The sequence below is a fragment of the Leptopilina heterotoma genome, unplaced genomic scaffold (genome assembly GCF_015476425.1).
Source record: "Leptopilina heterotoma isolate Lh14 unplaced genomic scaffold, ASM1547642v1 Lhet_166, whole genome shotgun sequence".
NCBI lineage: Eukaryota > Metazoa > Arthropoda > Insecta > Hymenoptera > Figitidae > Leptopilina > Leptopilina heterotoma.
Genome location: NW_025110882.1, coordinates 192,358 through 210,152, shown reverse-complemented (window position 1 = coordinate 210,152; position 17,795 = coordinate 192,358). Strand labels below are relative to the sequence as shown.

General features: G+C 27.0%; 2 protein-coding genes across 3 annotated transcripts in view; one reads left to right on the top strand and one right to left on the bottom strand.

Moving 5' to 3' along the window:
• The window catches only part of LOC122499272 (aquaporin-like), a 240,862-nt gene that overhangs the window by 212,565 nt on the left and 10,502 nt on the right, over positions 1-17,795 (bottom strand). The window contains exon 2 of the mRNA XM_043607525.1: positions 12,416-12,543. The gene's annotated coding sequence lies outside the window, so the exon portion shown is untranslated. The remainder of the gene's footprint in view (positions 1-12,415; positions 12,544-17,795) is intronic.
• Positions 1-17,795, top strand: part of LOC122499262 (ankyrin repeat domain-containing protein 50-like) — a 77,900-nt gene that overhangs the window by 50,391 nt on the left and 9,714 nt on the right. The gene's annotated exons all lie outside the window — the stretch shown is intronic.

The window sequence follows — 17,795 nt, the reverse complement described above, 5'->3', positions numbered from 1 at the left end:
TTTTTGGTCTAGTTTAATTTTTTGGTAGCTACTTTTTTTAGTATTTTTTTTTTTTAGTTTAAAAACTACTTTTTTGCTACTTTTTTAAAAATTAATTATCGAGTGCGAAGTCTGAGAAAGAGATATTCAATTATCAGCAAGCTGCAAGTGATGGTAGAAATGTAAATATAAATCAAAATGAAATTAGAATAAACTGTCGGACTAGTCAATAAATTGTAAATTTAGAAGTTTCCTCTAAAGTATGAATTCAAAAAACTTCTCCACTTTCCTCCGGACTTCCGTTTCGGAAGGCATATAACTTCTAAAGTACCCGATTTCACTTGAAATTCAGACAGTGTTTAGGGAAGAACAAATCGAAGGAATAATTTTCATACTGAAACAAGGTCGTTCATATTTTACCAAAAGAAGAAATCTTCTTCGTCTGTACAGAAAATTCCCCCTTTAGTTTATTAAATCAAAGTTTTTAGTGGTAACAGAAGAACCTAACAGAACTATTTAACAAGAATTTAACTTTACAACAATGCATCAAGAAGCAACAAACTTTGAACTTTTTCAATCTTCTTTAACTTGAAAGTGTCAAAGAGCAACCGAAACCAAAAATGTAGATCAAATCATAAATTGATCTACATTTTTTTTGGTATCAATTTGGTACCAATTGATGCTTTCAAGAAATCCGTAAGTGTTGCTCCAAGAACAATTCACAAAACATTTGATTGAACAAAAATTTTGCCAAAAAAAACAAAACTTTAAGATTGTGTCAATAAATGTTTAGTTGCTGAAACTAACGCTTTGTTGTCAGAACTCAAAACCAAAAGTTTTTCAGTACAAGCAGTATGATATTGTTTATGAAAACATGGAATATATTGTGGTACGTATTGTTTCCTGAGACAATATCCTGGTAGCATGAATATTAATTGTCAAAATTCACGAGAGCTGTATAGCAATTCACCGGACTTGATGGAAGTTTAAGTTAATATTCTTAGCCCCACGGGCACTTGTAACTTGTGCCTACTGAGATAGGACGCTGACGATGATTAAAGTCTCGACCAAACCTTCATCTCTAGACTCCAGACACTAGAGTCAGACTGTGCATTGCTCCGCTGAAGAGCAAACTCAAGATTATAGCGCCTGGAGAATCAATTAGTCGGCCCAGCTAACCGACTAATTGCCAAGCACCTTGAGAAAATCCGGAAAATATCTTCACCTACAGAGTTAAAACGATGATGAGCCTACCAGAAAATTGTCAGCTTGGAAAATTATCTTTACCATGACAAGAGTTTATTAAGAGATTCACCAACGTATTTCGTAATACTAATACTAAAGATCGTAAATACTACCTCTAGGAGACCTTTTTCGAATATGAAGAAATCATTCATAAGAAATAAATGCTCTTCATTACTACGAAGAAATAAATTCATTACTATGAAGAAATAAAGGTAAAAAAAAGACCAAAACAGTGTAATAGGAAAGTAGACGAAAAAGTGATACGTCACTATACCTTTACCCTGCAATTATAGTTGTTAAACCCCGCAGTACCAATTACTGCGGTGTCTGAACATGATTTACCAGTTAATAACTATATGCTAAAGCCCGAGTATCAATTAAATTCTATTAAAATGAGTTGATACTTTTTTTTGTAATTTTATATGAAAATTACACAGCAATTTTTTATCATACTAAAGGACCTCTTGACATCGATTGCTCATAAGACCGCACATTTGTGTGTGTGTGTATGCATAAAATATGTATATTTTGAGTGTATATCTACAGATGCATGAAACATGCTTTGTATAATGTAAAATATACTTGACTGGCTGCTGCACCTGTTTTATATTTATGCAACGACCTGCTCCCGCTTCTGTTTTATGCTTCAAATGATATATTTGTCCCTAAACCACAGGGTGTTATGGGTTTTACCTCTATTACGATCCAATAACGATTTTAGTGAAATATACGATTATTATCGTCACGAAGATAAGAAAATTAGGGTTTTGGTTATAAATCTAAAAGATTTAAGGTAGTCAGTTCAAAATTGATTTTTCAATTCTGATCTTTTCTATTTCTGAATTCTTTGATATACAAAAACCTTTGATGTATAGTGATCAAAGGTGGTTGTGAATTTGTGGTTTAGAATTATCAGAGTTGCCGAAAAAATTTACTTTTTTTTTCTCTGACTTTCCCAACCCCTGAATTCCAGACTTTTTTCTGACTGATTTTGACTTTTTCTTTGACCCTAAAGAATATTGTGATTCACTCTAAAAATAATTAGATACTAAAAAATGTTCTATTAGACTAATTTATACGAATATCTTTAATTGTAAAATTAAGGAAAAATTCAAATAACTTTATTTTTAAATAAATATTTAATCATTAATATTTTTTCATAAGAACTAAGATTTTCAAAATTTTTAATTCAAACCTTTTGAAATTCAATAACTTATAAGAATATTATTATAAAACTTGCTACTTTGTTACTGTAACTTCTGAATAAATTATTTCCATTATTTTTAATCATTCATTTCTAGAATTTTCAACTAAAATTCTTCAATTTTTTTCATATAGTTTTTGAAAAAGTTCTTTGAGAATTTTCAAAACCTTTTGTTCACAATTTAATTTTACGAAATTTTGATTTTTCTGCGACATTCTTCAATTAAATATATTGGAAATTAAAAACTTCAAATAAATAAAAAAAAATCCATTGAACTTTTTGAAAAAAATTAATTCTACAGAATTTTTAATTAAAAGTATGAAAAGTTCAAATTTTCAAAAAATTTAATTTGAAATTCATTATTAAATAAATATTTATTAGAAAATTCTAAGAGAATTCAATTATTTAACTAAAAAAATTAATATTTTATTAAATAATTGAATTTTTCTTAAAATTGAATTTTCATAATGAATTTTATCAACAAATTTTTAAATAATTCTCTTGACAAATTTTAATTAAATTTTTCAGAATAATTTCAATTTTCAAAAAATTTAATGAAGATTGTACTAAAAATAATTGAAATTCTGCCAAGAATTTTATTAAAATTTTTAAAAATAATTGAATTTTAGAAAAAAATTTTATTGTTTACAATAAATATTATGAAAATTTTATTTGAAATAATAAAATTTTCTTGACAAGTTTTAATAAAATTTTTAATCATAATTCCATTTTTCGAGAAACTCGATGAAAATTGTATTAAAAATAATTGAAATTCTGCCAAGAATTTTATTAAAATTTTTGAAAATAATTGAATTTCGAAGAAAAATTTTATTATTTATAAAGATAATTGAAATTTTGACAAGAATTTTTGTAAATTTTTGAACATAATTCAAAGGATGGTTTTGAATTTCTTTAAAATTTTTTAAAATACTTTAATTCTTTGAAGAAATTGAATTAAAAATGTATTGAAAAAATAGGCAAAGATTTTTCAAATAGTTGAATTTCTTTGATAAATTTTAACAAAATTTTTAAGAATAATTACATTTTTCGAGGAATTCGATTAAAATTGTATTAGAAATAATTTAAATTCTGCAATGAGTTTTATTATTTATGAAAATAATTCAATTTATTGCGAAAAATTTTATAAGAAAGTTTCAAACAATTGATTTTTTTTTCTAAAAATTTTATGCAATTTTATTAAAATAATAGATATAAAAATTATTGAATAAAGAAAAATTTGTGATAATAATTGAATTTTATTACTTTTGAAAATAATTGAATTCTTGTGATGTATATTGTTATTTATGAAAGTAATTGAATTTTACGATGAATTTTATGAAAATTTTTGAAAATAATTGAATTTCTGGAAAGAATTTTATTAATTTTAAAAATAATTGAATTCTTATTATGAATATATTGTGATTTATAAAAATAATTGAATTTTTGGAAATAATTTTAATATTTATTAAGTTAGTTGAATTCTTTCAAAGAATTGCGTTAAAGTTTTTAAAATTGAAACTAATTTCAATAGAATTGAAATTAAAATTTTTCAAAAAAATACTTCATTAAATGATTTATATAAGTAATAACTTTATTTCAGTTCTTCAATAGAATTAAGTTATTTGAAATAAATTATTGTCAGAAATATAAAAAATTGAAGGTTTTTTTTTAGAAATCGTGGTAATTTCATAGTTTATGAGACAAACAAAAAGACACAAAGAATTTTCTTATAAATTCTAAACATTTAATTTTTTCCAGTACTTTTAATAAAAATTCCTGACTTTTCCCTGAATTCCCTGACCTGTGGCAAGCCTGATTATTTTTGTAATCTCTTTTTTTCAATATAAAAATTACTTTTTTTTTACCTTTTTACCTCTTTTTTAATAATTAAAATTCATTTTGTGTTTGTAAACGAAAACTGTATTAATATTACATTTTATTCCCGATGTAAACAATGTGGCCCGGATCATAAATTGTAAAATTACTTATGCAAAGTTGATTTAGGTCATGAGAATAAGGCAAACAAACTGAACCTTCCGGAATGAATAGATTAACATCTAATCGAAATTGTTATAATGTTTTTATTTCTTTAATTAATATCGTACTTTAGTAAAAACAAGCGTAAAATCGTTATATTTGAATTTATGATCTAGTATCGAGTTATGATTTATCGAAGCCGTGGTAAGGCTTTCGACATATCGTTAAATGTAAATCTGCTAAATCTGCATTACTTCTATTCCATTAAAGATCTTATTTACGAACCCAGCAATTTAGGAAAAAGAAATTTATTACTTTTAAATACGTTTCAAATAAAGTAAACGCCAATTTGTTTTATCTGAAATTGAGACATCTTTTACAGTAAAAAAAAATTGTCCTTTCCTTTACAGTAAAGGACACTAAACCAGTTAAAAAATTAATCTAAAAATTCCAGAACCATTTTTATAAATTTACACCACTTATAGAATGTCATAGTGCTACTCTAGAGATCATTAGTAAACAAACGAACACGGATCATTGACATACCAGCTAATCCTGATTTTACTATCATTAAAGCCGAACCTTTACATGCGGTACCATGTTAAAAGCATTAGGTCTATTATTCCCATTAGTTCTCTTACTGCAAAAGATATTTATGACTCCCCATTGTTTTTGATTCGAGATACAGAACCTAAACAATATAAATTCTACCGTTATGTATATACATATAGTTGTGCAGGTGTGAATAGTGAAACTGAAGAAATGCAAAATTTTTTTTATATCTGGTAAAAACTCATCAAGATCTGCTCGAGAAACTTGTATTTTTGTGTGCGCGCCGCGAGATTTAAATTGTAAATTTCATAGAAAAAAAAATGGTTTGTTAGAGAATAAATTCGCTCCAATTCGCTAACTCTGAATAAAACAGAATTTCTAATAAGAGAAAATTTAGTTAACTCTAAAATAGCTTGTCGGTACTGATTGATGAATGTTTAATAATGTGAAACGATTTTTTATTTTTCCACCAGAGAAATCCTTGTTTCAAATAATCAGCATTAAACTTGCAAATTTTTTTTTTTAAATTATATTTGCTTTAGAGAAAATCCAGCATTCATATTTAATTCAATGTACAAGCAAACATAAAAATAAAATTTAAATGCAAACAAAATTTTGATGCAAAAAAAAAGAATTTTAATGCAAATAAAAGCTTTGATCCAAACAATAGAATTTTAATGCAAACAAAATCTTTGATCCAAATAATAGAACTTTAATGCAAACAAAATCTTTCATCCAAAAAATAGAATTTTAATGCAAAAAAAATCTTTCATCCAAAAAATAGAATTTTAATGCAAACAAAATCTTTGATCCAAACAATAGAATTTTAATGCAAAGAACAAAATTTTATTTTTGCATGAAAATTCAATAAATGAGAATTGAAAATTTCTAAAAATGATAAAAGAAGAAAACCTTCTGGCTCGAGAATTATTTTGAAAAATAATTTTAATTTCTTTGCATCAACGTCTTACGAGTCACTCAATCTTCTGAAAAAATAAGCTCTAGGAAGGGCTTTGAAGCTTTTCATTATTACTTTGGGGGAAGAGAACATCACTGCGGTCATCAAAGACTTTGTTCTTTGTCTATATAAAGGACAAAAACATTTTTCTTCCAAGGCGCACGTAAAAGGATCTTTTCTTCTAATGCATTAATCTTTAAACTGATAAAGAATTTTTTCACTCAAACGTAAAAAAAACACGGCGCGCGCCTTTATTCATCCTTTTTCTATTGTACTTTTATAACATATATATACCTTTCGTTTGTAAAATATTATAAAATTTCAGATAAACCTTTGTTCTACTTTTAACTTTTTTTGTTTCCATTCATATTTTATTCTATTGTTATTACTTCTATATTTCGAATCATCAAATATATTAAATTGCATATACTGTAGCATCGCAATTTTATTTTTTCGGAATTTAAAAAGGAGGAGAATTCTAAAAGAATTTTTGAATTTTTGAATTTTTGAAAGGTTTTAAAACACTTTTTTGAATTTTTAAAAGGTTTTAAAACTTACACTTTTTTGAAATTCAGAAATATAGAAATCTTGGGGTCGAAAAAAGTACTTGTGTGGAATATGACTTTTAATTAATGATAATTAATGACTGGTGATGATGAGTCATTCACTTGACTGAGTCAATGAAACACTTGGTTAATTACTGTCAATGGGAGTGAGGATCGAGTGCAATTAGAAAAATTAAAACATTCAAGTATTATTTATTATTTTTACCATTGAAAAAAAAAGTAAAATATTATCGAAAATAGTTTTCTTCCTAATGTATGGAATACAAAAAAGAAACGCATAACTGTCATGTAAAAAAGGGGAAATAGAATAAGAAAAAGAGATATACGATCTCAATATAGGAAAAGTATCCTGAGAGTCATAAAAAGGAAGGAAAAATCAAAAACACAATGGAAAAGTATACGCTAGTATACGCTAGTCAATAAAAGAAATGACTTCTGAACTTCACAAGTGGAAATAAAGAAAAATCGCGCATATTCCAATGTTTTACGTCACAAGGGAGAATTTTCCTTAGAATTTTTGAGATGCTGGTGAAAAGTTTCACTGGCAATGTAACAGAAAGCAGAGAATTCGTTTGACACCTGTTACCTGCAGGCTATCTTGGTCTCTTACAGGAGCGAAATATATTATAGGGCAAGTCCCGAGGCTTTCACTCTTTATTGCTTTAATATAAAACTTCCCTCTTATATCTCCACTCTTCTCAGAGGGAGAAAAAATGTTATAAAAATCTCCCTTCAAAAAGTAACGAGGCTTTCCTTCAACGAAAAGCAGAAAAAAAAATCTCGATCCTTGAGTCATCATCATCTGAATTTTTACTATTTCAGCATAGAGGATGATGTAATTTGATGAGAGGAGTGATTTCGCCAATAGAAACGTAAGATTATTGATTGCCACTGTCAATTGGTTCGAATGTTACTTACACCTGACCTGATAACAGGGACAAAGCACATAAAGTGCATCGAACAATGCTATGATTCTGAATGTGAATAATTGAACAGAATGACCAATATATGCGTACACTGGGTTCACTCCACCGAATCCTGTCAAATTTGCATTTATCTCGAATATTACCAGCATTCGCTGTTAAGAGTAGTACAATCCCCGTTCACCTCTCCTATATATACATATTTGTGTAAAGCATAAGCCGTGGTTATGTTAAACCGGTCGCTGGGGACTAAAACTAATCTTTAAACTTGAGTGGTTTTAAAACATCTTGACACGAGACAAATTTATCATTAGTCCGGAATTAAATTGCACCAATTCTTTCACATTCATTTTTGATTTAAAAACTTAAAAAGTTAAAAAGTAGTTAAAAAAGAAAAAAAGGCGTAAAAGGAAATTTTTACGAATAGAAAAAATTTATTCTACTCTTCTACATAGAAGCCTTGATAAATCCTAAAATATCCCATCCGACAAATGTTCGGGGTCAAAGCAACGTAAAACTGACCTTTCGAAAGTCCTTGTCCGCACGTCATTTTTGTAATTAAATTCAAAGAACCACATTATTACGTTTCTTTTCAGCTCTAATAGTTTTTCTCCGAAGAAATGAAATTGAAAACGAATAAATCAAATGTTAATGAAAACTATTTTTATCCGCGTTATGAATTTGCAAGTCTCACAGAAAATATGTAAAACCGTAAATTTGGAACATTTGGACCTACTTATAAATAAAAAAAATTTGATTGAATTCGAATAATTTAAATTCCGAATTATTTCTCTGAATTTCGTTGTCGAGGTTCAACGGAATCAGAATAAAAATGAATGAAAATTCATAGTACTTTCCATCAAAGGCTTTCCAGCAATTTGCAATTTTCCACCACACTTTCAATAATTATACATTTTTTTTTCTCTAAAATTGATCGACGGAGCTTTTAAGGTCGCCAAGTATATACACAGCGAAATAAAAAAAAATCTATTCCTGTATTTCCGATTTCGTAACTCTATTTTATCCTTATAACGCCTGGTGTACAGCAATCATACTTATGGTTGTTAGAAACATCACATCGGTGTGGATTACAACTCCTTTCACGAGAAGACACGTGCGCGACCTTTCGACTTTATCGCCGTCTATATAATAATCCCATGAAACGCTCTGATTCTCCTGCTCACCACTGATGCAATAATATATAATTCGAAAAATTCATCCTCTATCGATAGATTGAAAGGTTGTGTCAAAAAAAAAGAACGAGAACAACACTAACCTAACCCAAATGAACTTTTCCATAATCCTCGACATTGCAGCACACTCAAAATGCGCGCCATTCGCGACACTCTAAACTTTTAACAACTCTGGCAAATAGCCACTTAAAGACTTTTATTTATGCATTCTCCTCATCCATACCACATTTATTTTTAGAAAAAGAACAATATTCAACCACCAACAATAGCAATTTCCAATGATTGTATGCAACTGACATGAATTTAAATTATATAAACCATTGATTCGAATTATTCTATACATCATCAACTCTGGAAATTACCGCACTAATCGAAAGTACCAGCAATAAAAGCAGGGAACAAAAATATCAATAATCAATAATTCACATTGGTATAAAATATATTTTTAGACAAATATTTTAACCCTGAAGTAATTCTAATTTTTACTAAAACTTCAAACAGATGGCAAGTAATCTTGCAGCAAGCTTTACTATCATCTATTATTCCAATTCTTTTAGGATTAAAAAACGGGATTTTTCAAGGTTTTTAAAACAATTGGCAAAATTTTAATTATTTTCAAAAATTTTAATTATTTCTAAAACTTTTCTCAATTTAATGATTTTTAATATCTACTACTTTAATAAAAATTACCAAAAGAATTCAATTAGTTAAAAAATATTTTAATAAAATTCTACTCAAACATTTAATTATTTTCATAAATAATAAAAATTTACCAGGAATTCAATTATTTACAAATTATTTTCATAAATAATAACATTTTTTACAGGGATTCAATTATTTTCATAAATATAATGAAACTCATCGCTGACTTTCAATTATTTTCAATACAATTTTATAACGAAATTCCTCGAAAAATGTAATTATTATTAAAAATGTTATTAAAAATTATCAAAGAAATTCAATTATTTTAAAAACTTTTGCCTATATTTTCAATACATTTTTAATTAAATTTCTTCAAAGAATTAAATTATTTTTAAAAATTTTAATAAAATTCCTTTTAACAATAATTCAATTTTTTTTCAAAATTATTTTAATAAATTTTGTCAAAATTCAATTATTTTCAATTTCCAGTATTTCAAAAAAATTTCACAATATAATTCAATTATTTAAAAATAAATAAAATTTTAATAAAATTCGTCTCAAGAATACAATTATTTTCAAAAGTAATATAATTTTTCGCAGAAATTCAATTATTTTGAAAAATTTACAAAAATTCTCCTCAAAATTTCAATTATTATAAATAATAAAACAAAATTTTTGGAAGAATTTCAATTACAAAAATTTTCGTCAAAATTTCAATTATCATTATAAACAATAAAATTTTTCTCAGAAATTTAATTATTTTCCAAAATTTTAATAAAATTCTTGGCAGAATTTCAATTATTTACCTAAATAATAAAATTCTTCAGAGAATTTCAATTATTTTTAAAAAATGTAATAAAAATTCGTTGCAAGAATTCAATTATTTTCATAAATAATAAAATTCTTCACAGAATTTCAATTATTGAAAAGAAATGTAATGAAAATCCGTTTCAAGAATTCAATTATTTTCCTAAATAATAAAATTTTTCATATAGGATTTCAATTTTTTTTATTACAATTTTAGGTAAAATTTTTCGAAAATGGTATTATTTTTAAAAATTTTATTAAAATTTTTTGAAAGAAATCAATTATCAATTATTTTTAATAATTTTTCCAAAAGTTCTTTGAGAATTTTCAAATCAATTTGTTTACAATTCAATTTTACGAAATTTCAATTATTCGGAAATTAGAAAAATTCTTCAATTACATATTTAGAAAAAAAAACTTGAAATAATTTTTAAAAAAAATTAAATTAAACTTTTTTAAAAAAATCAATTCTACATAATTGTCAGTTAAAAGTATAAAAAATTTAAATTTTCAATGATTTCAATTTGAAACCATTTTTCAAAATTCAATTATTATCTAAAATTTTAACTGAACTTCATTTTCAAATCAATTTTTTTTTAAATTTTAATTTCAATTATTTAAATACAAAAAATAAATAATTTATTAAGTAATTGAATGTTTCTCAAAATTGAATTCTCAAAAAGAACTTTATTAATAAATTTTTAAATAATTGAATTCTCGTATAATTTTCTAATAAATATTGATTTAAAAATTAATTTCAATTAAAATTTTAGATAATAATTTATAATAATTGAATACTGAAAGCATTATAGCTTAGATTTTTAGAAATAATTGAATTTTCAAAAGGTTTCAAATTAAAATCTTTGAAAATCTAAACTTTTCATACTTTTAATTTAAGAATTCTGTAAAATTAATTTTTTTTTAAAAATTTAAATCAATTTCTTAAAATTAAATTGTAAACAGAAGAATTCGAATATTCACAAAGAACTTTTTCAAAAATTATTTTAAAAAATTGACTTAAAGAAGAATTTTAGTTGAGAAGTCTAGAAATGAATAATCGAAATAATGAAAATAATTTTTGAAGAAGTTACAGTATAGTAACAGGTTTAATTTATTATAAAACATAAAGATATCGATCATTCCGAGTCGAGGACTCGGAATAATCGACATCTTCATGTTTTATAACAATAAATCTTACATGTCATTGAATTTAAAATTTTTGAAAATCTTAATTTCTATGAAAAAATATTTTTATTTTAATGATTTTAAAAAAAATCAAATTAAACAACTCATTTTTACAAACTAAGATTTAAAGAATGTTTTCATTACTAACTAACAGTTATATTAATTAAAATAAATCCAAACTTACTCAACTAGTTAATTTCGAAAAAATTAAATTTTTATACTTTTTAAATCCACTGCTCTGATTATATAAAATTTTACTGCAGTTGGATGCTCCAGAAAGAGCCATATAGGTTACGGTGCTAGAGCCCGAGAGACTAAAAAGACATGCATATGCCAAACAGTATTCTCTCCACTTTAAAGAAATTGAATTGGTACTTAATAAAATAAATTATAAAAAGTGGCTATTAAAAATTCCATTCCGAGTGAAAAACCTCCCCATTCCGAGTGAAATATTATAAAACACAAAGTGCTAGAATAAAATATTCCCTTTTTACGGAAGAGAAACACTATATTTGAAAATCAATAAAACGAATGAAGTGTCGCGGTCCTAACCTTAACGACACTGGGGGAGGGGAAATTAGAGTCAATCAGTGATTTAATCAACAAAATTTTGTCGATTTAATCACGAATATAATTATATCGTAATTGAATTTACTTGCAGTAATAGAGAGATCTTCACTAATGAGTATACCGTGAGGCTGCAAGTTAATGCATTTATCTTATGAGGTTCTTGATCGCACCACCTTCCTCTTCTTTTTTTTGCAATAAAAACATTTCGAGTCTTAGCTTCTAACTTATTATTATAATATTAGCACCCAACGACTATCATTAAAAAAATCTATAATTTTATTTACTCCCGGCATTTTCCGTTATAACACTCAAATCAAGTTTATCTTCTTCGATTTTTTTTTTCTTACTCTTTTTCCCGGACGTTTTATTGATAATAAAAGACCGCAAGTGCTATTCGGCACAATCCTACTTTTATTATTATTGGCATAAAGATATGAAGCCAAGTAATAAAAATTTATGTATGCTTATGGACCTGTCTAAATTTATACTTTTAAATCTCGAAAGATACTTTTAGAAATTAGATAATTTTTAATTTTTATACAAGTGGCGACAAAATAAACACTACAAAATCGGAAAAATACGTTTGATAAATTTAAATGGAAAAAAAGACTTACATAATTTTCCAATATGAATGGTATCGAAATCCTGTATATCATCCTCTGTATAGGCAAACTTCGCACAGGAATATCAGAGTACAGATTCGGTTCACTCACGTAACACTCAAAGTCTCGCCTTGTTTGACCTAGAATAGCAAAATAGATGAAGCTTCAATTACAAAGACAGTTTTTTACAATTTTCAAAAAACTATACAAATAAATATTGTCAAAACTTTGTTATACTGTATTTTTGATAATAAATCCGTTCAAGCTGATCCACTAAAAAACTGTTAGTTATCAAAATTCAATTTTTAAAATTTCAAAAAGTAGAAAACTCATTTTACCGGGGGGAGGTTCTTCCATCAGTTGTTATTACCTATTAGCACAATGTTACAATTACTGAGTGTAGAGGCAACAATAAAAATTTACAGGCATGTGGAATGCCACCCTCGAGTTATGGAAGGTCATACAGGGGTTAATAGCGATACGAGCAATTTACTCCTGACTTAAGACGCAACACTACAAAACAAAACCCATGCCAGAGAAAACATTATGACGCTGACATTAACTTGGATTCAATGTATATTTTTATATACACTACAATTTCTTCAAATCAACTTTCAAAATGATCCCCCAATACACTTTTCTTCTAAAAATAATCTTCAATCTCAAATACAAAACTTGTTCATGAAATTTACACAAAAAATATTCTTTTTGAAAACAACTTTCAATCTAATTTGTAAAAGTAGACTAATTTCAAGAAGAAAATACTCTGGAAAGGTATTTTAAAAATACAAACCTCATACTTGATCTTGAATAATTTATGCTATTTGAAACTCGATTTACTTTACTCTTGTTTACTTTTACTATTATTTAGTTTAATAATTTTTACAACATACTTCTGTGACTTTTTTCTCCCGCTTTTCTATCTTTCTCTTTTTTGTCGCTATTTAAATTTAAATCGCCCTTCAATACTGACAAAGGCCAAAGAAATTGAAGTTAGTAATTGGAAAATGACGACAACCGTCCTATACCTGCCTTTGACACTTTGTTCATCGGACAAGCTAAAGAGGTTCTTTTATAAACTCTTAATTGTTTCAATCGGTGTATAGACATCATAATTTTCTCCGCGCGCAATATCAATTTTAGTCTCGTGAACGCGAACGATTTCTTATTTAATTAAACAAAGAATTTTACAAGTGGAAGTTATTGTGATACACTCAATTTCAATTCCTTTGTTTCTTTAATATTTTTTTAATTGAAAAAACTTAACTTCTTACTTCTTTTGTATTAAAGTTTCTAATAAAGAGATTCTTAACAAAGCTTTTTGGGGGCTTTAAAGAAAATTTTTATTTTAATAAAATAAATTTCTATTCGACTGTTAGAAAAATGCACAATTTTGCTCTGGAATGAACGAAATTCATTTCTTTAAATATAAATACTAGAATAGTTTTGCGTTAAGAAGTAAAAATGTATGTTTCTAAATTCTGTTTTCTTATTGAAATGCTATATAGAAATCTAGACAATGGGCGCCTACTTTTAAATTCCTTTTCTTTTTGAATGATACGTGAGTTCAGATTATAAACCATCTGAGATAGTTTATAAAAATCTAGATTTTGGGCGCCAGATACTTTTAAATTTCCTTTTCTTTTCGAATGATACGTGAGTTCAGATTATAAACCATCTGAGATAGTTTATAAAAATCTAGATTTTGGGCGCCAGATACTTTTAAATTTCCTTTTCTTTTCGAATGATACGTGAGTTCAAATTATAAACCATCTGAGATAGTTTATAAAAATCTAGATTTTGGGCGCCAGATACTTTTAAATTTCCTTTTCTTTTCGAATGATAAGTTTGGATTGTGAACATCCTCTGGAATAGTAGTAGTTTCCTACGAAATAATTTATAAAAATTTTAATAGATTGAAAACAGATAATTAAATAAAATTATGTCTAAAATTCTGACTGATTCACACAAAGAGACAGTTATGGAAAATAAAGTTCAAAAATAATTTTTGATCCCAAAACAAAGTGTCAGTTGATGGATGTAAAGTACGGTCTGTTTGGAAATTCTATGGACATTGTCGCGAACGAAAATGTTGTGTGTAAAAGCCAAAGCATTCTTGTGCTAGTTTATGTAAATATTTGACGTCTGTTTTTTAGTTCAACCATACCATATAGAATTTGATGTCTTGACAGTTGCATTTTAACATGAACTGAAGCTGTCGCACATCAAGAACAGTGAATGCGTCTGCATTACAGTGATTAATGAACTATTGCCAGGAGCATCTCTGACTTTCCAAGAACGTTGTTTCTCCCCCTCAAGAAACTTTACTGCTTCTTGCCGAAAACCCCCTTCTTCAACAAAGACAAAAAGCAGGAATTTATTTCTCTACGCGACTCAACGAAAATACTCTTCTTGATTTTCAATTTAAATTATTTAAATTATTATACAATTTAAATTATTTTACAATGCCGAATCAAAGTTTCAATTTTTATGACATAAAAATGCCAGTGGTTGTAGCGTGTGCTTGTTTTTGAGGGGGGAAAAAATTTCGAACGTAGAGAATTTAAAAAAAAACGTGAACTGTACATGAAATTGATATTCAAAATGAAATTAAATATCATATAAAATAAATTATAAAAACGAAAATTCAATCCTTTGTGTATACTTTTATATCCTTTGTATCGCTTTTATACTTTTTGGAAAATTTATCAGTGGTAGTAACTAAATGAATCACAATTAGACTGACCCTTTTACGACTCGCCATCGCGTCGAGAGTGGAACGTCGAAAAACTAACGAACTGAAAAAATGATTCAATCTGCGGAAAATCGGACTTAAAAAATTAAACTTGAATCCCCTCTTCAATTTATTTTCTAAATTAATAGAACAAAGTTAATTTCACTGTTAAATGAATTTACTATTTAATAATTTGTTATAGGGAAAAGCACTTAGTTATTTTTCATTTTACGACAATATCGAAGTATTCCAAAGATAAAATGAATTTCCAGCAAGTGGAATAGGGAAATGGAGGAAGGGGAAGAAAAGAGGAAGAAGATGATGAAAACGAATAAGACCTAATTTAAACGAGAAATTTGAGATACTATTGTTAGAGAAACCGCTTTCATTTAAGGACGACTGGCTCATATTCTCCTATCATTTCGCCTAGTTATTTCCTATACTATATCGCGAAGAAACTTGCTTGCCTCACCGATCTCTGATGAATCTCCTTTACAGTCACGAACTTCACAGTTTGACCTCCTTGGTCTATCTATTCGTCTCTCTCTCTCTTTCTCTCTCTTCTACTGTCAATCGATCCGATCTTCCCTTCCAAACGACTGACGATGACTAGGAAGAAAGTCCCTCTCTGTGATCTCTTACCTAACGCTTCAACCTTACTCTCTAAGTCACTCTTAATTGGTTTATTACTTTAAAACCCGAGGAATAAAATAAATAGCACAATAAAAATCAAGGGGGAGAAAAAAAATTATTTCCACAAACTATTAGGGCATGTTGAAGACTTGCGCGATTTCATATAATTACTAACAAATTGCTTTAATTGGTCGCGACAACGACCTTAATTCGCAAGAGGAAAAAACCAAGTAGAAATGCGCCTGTTTTTACGATAATTACTATTCGTCTGTGTATTTTCTATATACGTGTAATAGCACTTTCACATTTCCCTATAGCTTTGCAATTAGGATTTGCTATGAATTTTCTATAAATTAAAAATTGACATTTTGATTATTGTTTCTCTTTTCTCTAAATTTACTCCTTTCCGATAAATAAGTTCAATAACCGAATAACAGAATTAAAGATAAAATTAATATTATCTTTATACTATGACATAATTCACAGGCACGAGTGATAATTATTATACTAGTAAATCATGCTTGAAACTGATAACTGTCTCGATATTAACTAAACGCTAATTACTAATATAATTAATGATTATTATCGATCGAACTGCAATTACGATTCGTAGTTTCTATTGTCTCTATTTTCTTATTTTCTCTTATCGAAATCTAATTCTTTTTTCATACATACAATTTATGTGAATCTAAAACTAAAGAAATTAGTTCAAAATAGTTCATTATTTTCTACTTTTATTGTTAACTAATTGCTGAAGCAAAAACTTCAAAGTTTTTAAAACCCCAAAAGTTTTCTTTAACGCTAAGTTATTAATAGAAAAGTAAATCTATTTGAATAAAATAAATTTCTTTTCTCTGAGAGTTATAAAAAAATGGAAACTATTTGAGGAATTCTGGAATTAAGTTTTAATTTATAAATATCGTTTGCGGGAACAAATTGCAAAAGAACCGTTTTCACATCAAAGTAATTAAGAAACATAGAAATAAGTGTAGCAATAATTTGTCTTTCATGATCAACGCTAGTTATAAACATTTTTTTTTTAAAAAGAATCTCTATTTATACAAATCCAAACGGTGCTGCCATGTAAAGTGTTATTATTTCCGCGAATATTAATCACCAACTTTATGACTTCAGGCAAGTGAAATTAGTGATGTAGGTTGTGATTATTCTACCAATCTGATTCATCTCAATCGTACAGAATGACGTAACTTAATTTTCTTAAAATCATTAAAATAAATTCTTCGTATTTTTATTTATTATTGTAGGGGTATCAAATTACTTTTTTTTACATAGAAAAAAAAAGTGTTTCAGAAATTTAATTAATTGAAAAAAAGAATGAAATCTACTCATATATACAATTATTGAATTTTCTATACAAGAATAATATGAATAATATGAAAGTTTTCTATTCAGTCTGGGAATAATTCAAGAGTATTTCGCACGTGCGAATCAAATGGAAGTAATAATAATTGTCTACGACTGCATGGAGGTGGAGAAGGAGAAATTACGAGAATCATTACGCGAACGCGAGAATATAATGATAAACCAGTTGCACTAATAAGGGAGATGCTTTGGAGATAACACACTGGGACATTATCTACTCGTAATCCTTTAGTCCCGTAAGATTTCACGATGATCCCTCTATATTTAAAAATCTCTCATTATAAAAGCTTCTGAGATAAAAGGAATTCTAAAAATCTCCGTTTCAAGTTTTTAACGGATTCGTTAAGCGCGTCCACGGCACAGACGAAGAATAGAATGCAATATGCACAAAAAATTCCTCTTTTATGTTTTTTTCATTTTTAAATTTTTGTCAAGAACGCGAAATTGATAACAATATTAAAGTACCAAATCTTAGAAATGAATTTTCGGAAATCAAATATTTTTAATTTTTTACACCCTGACTTTTCTGATCCGTGCAAATATTATTAGTAATAGAAAACTAATGGAATATAAATAAATAATATAAAATACATTTTTGTTCATAAATTTGCTTTTCTCTACTTTGGAAAATTTTCAAAAGGA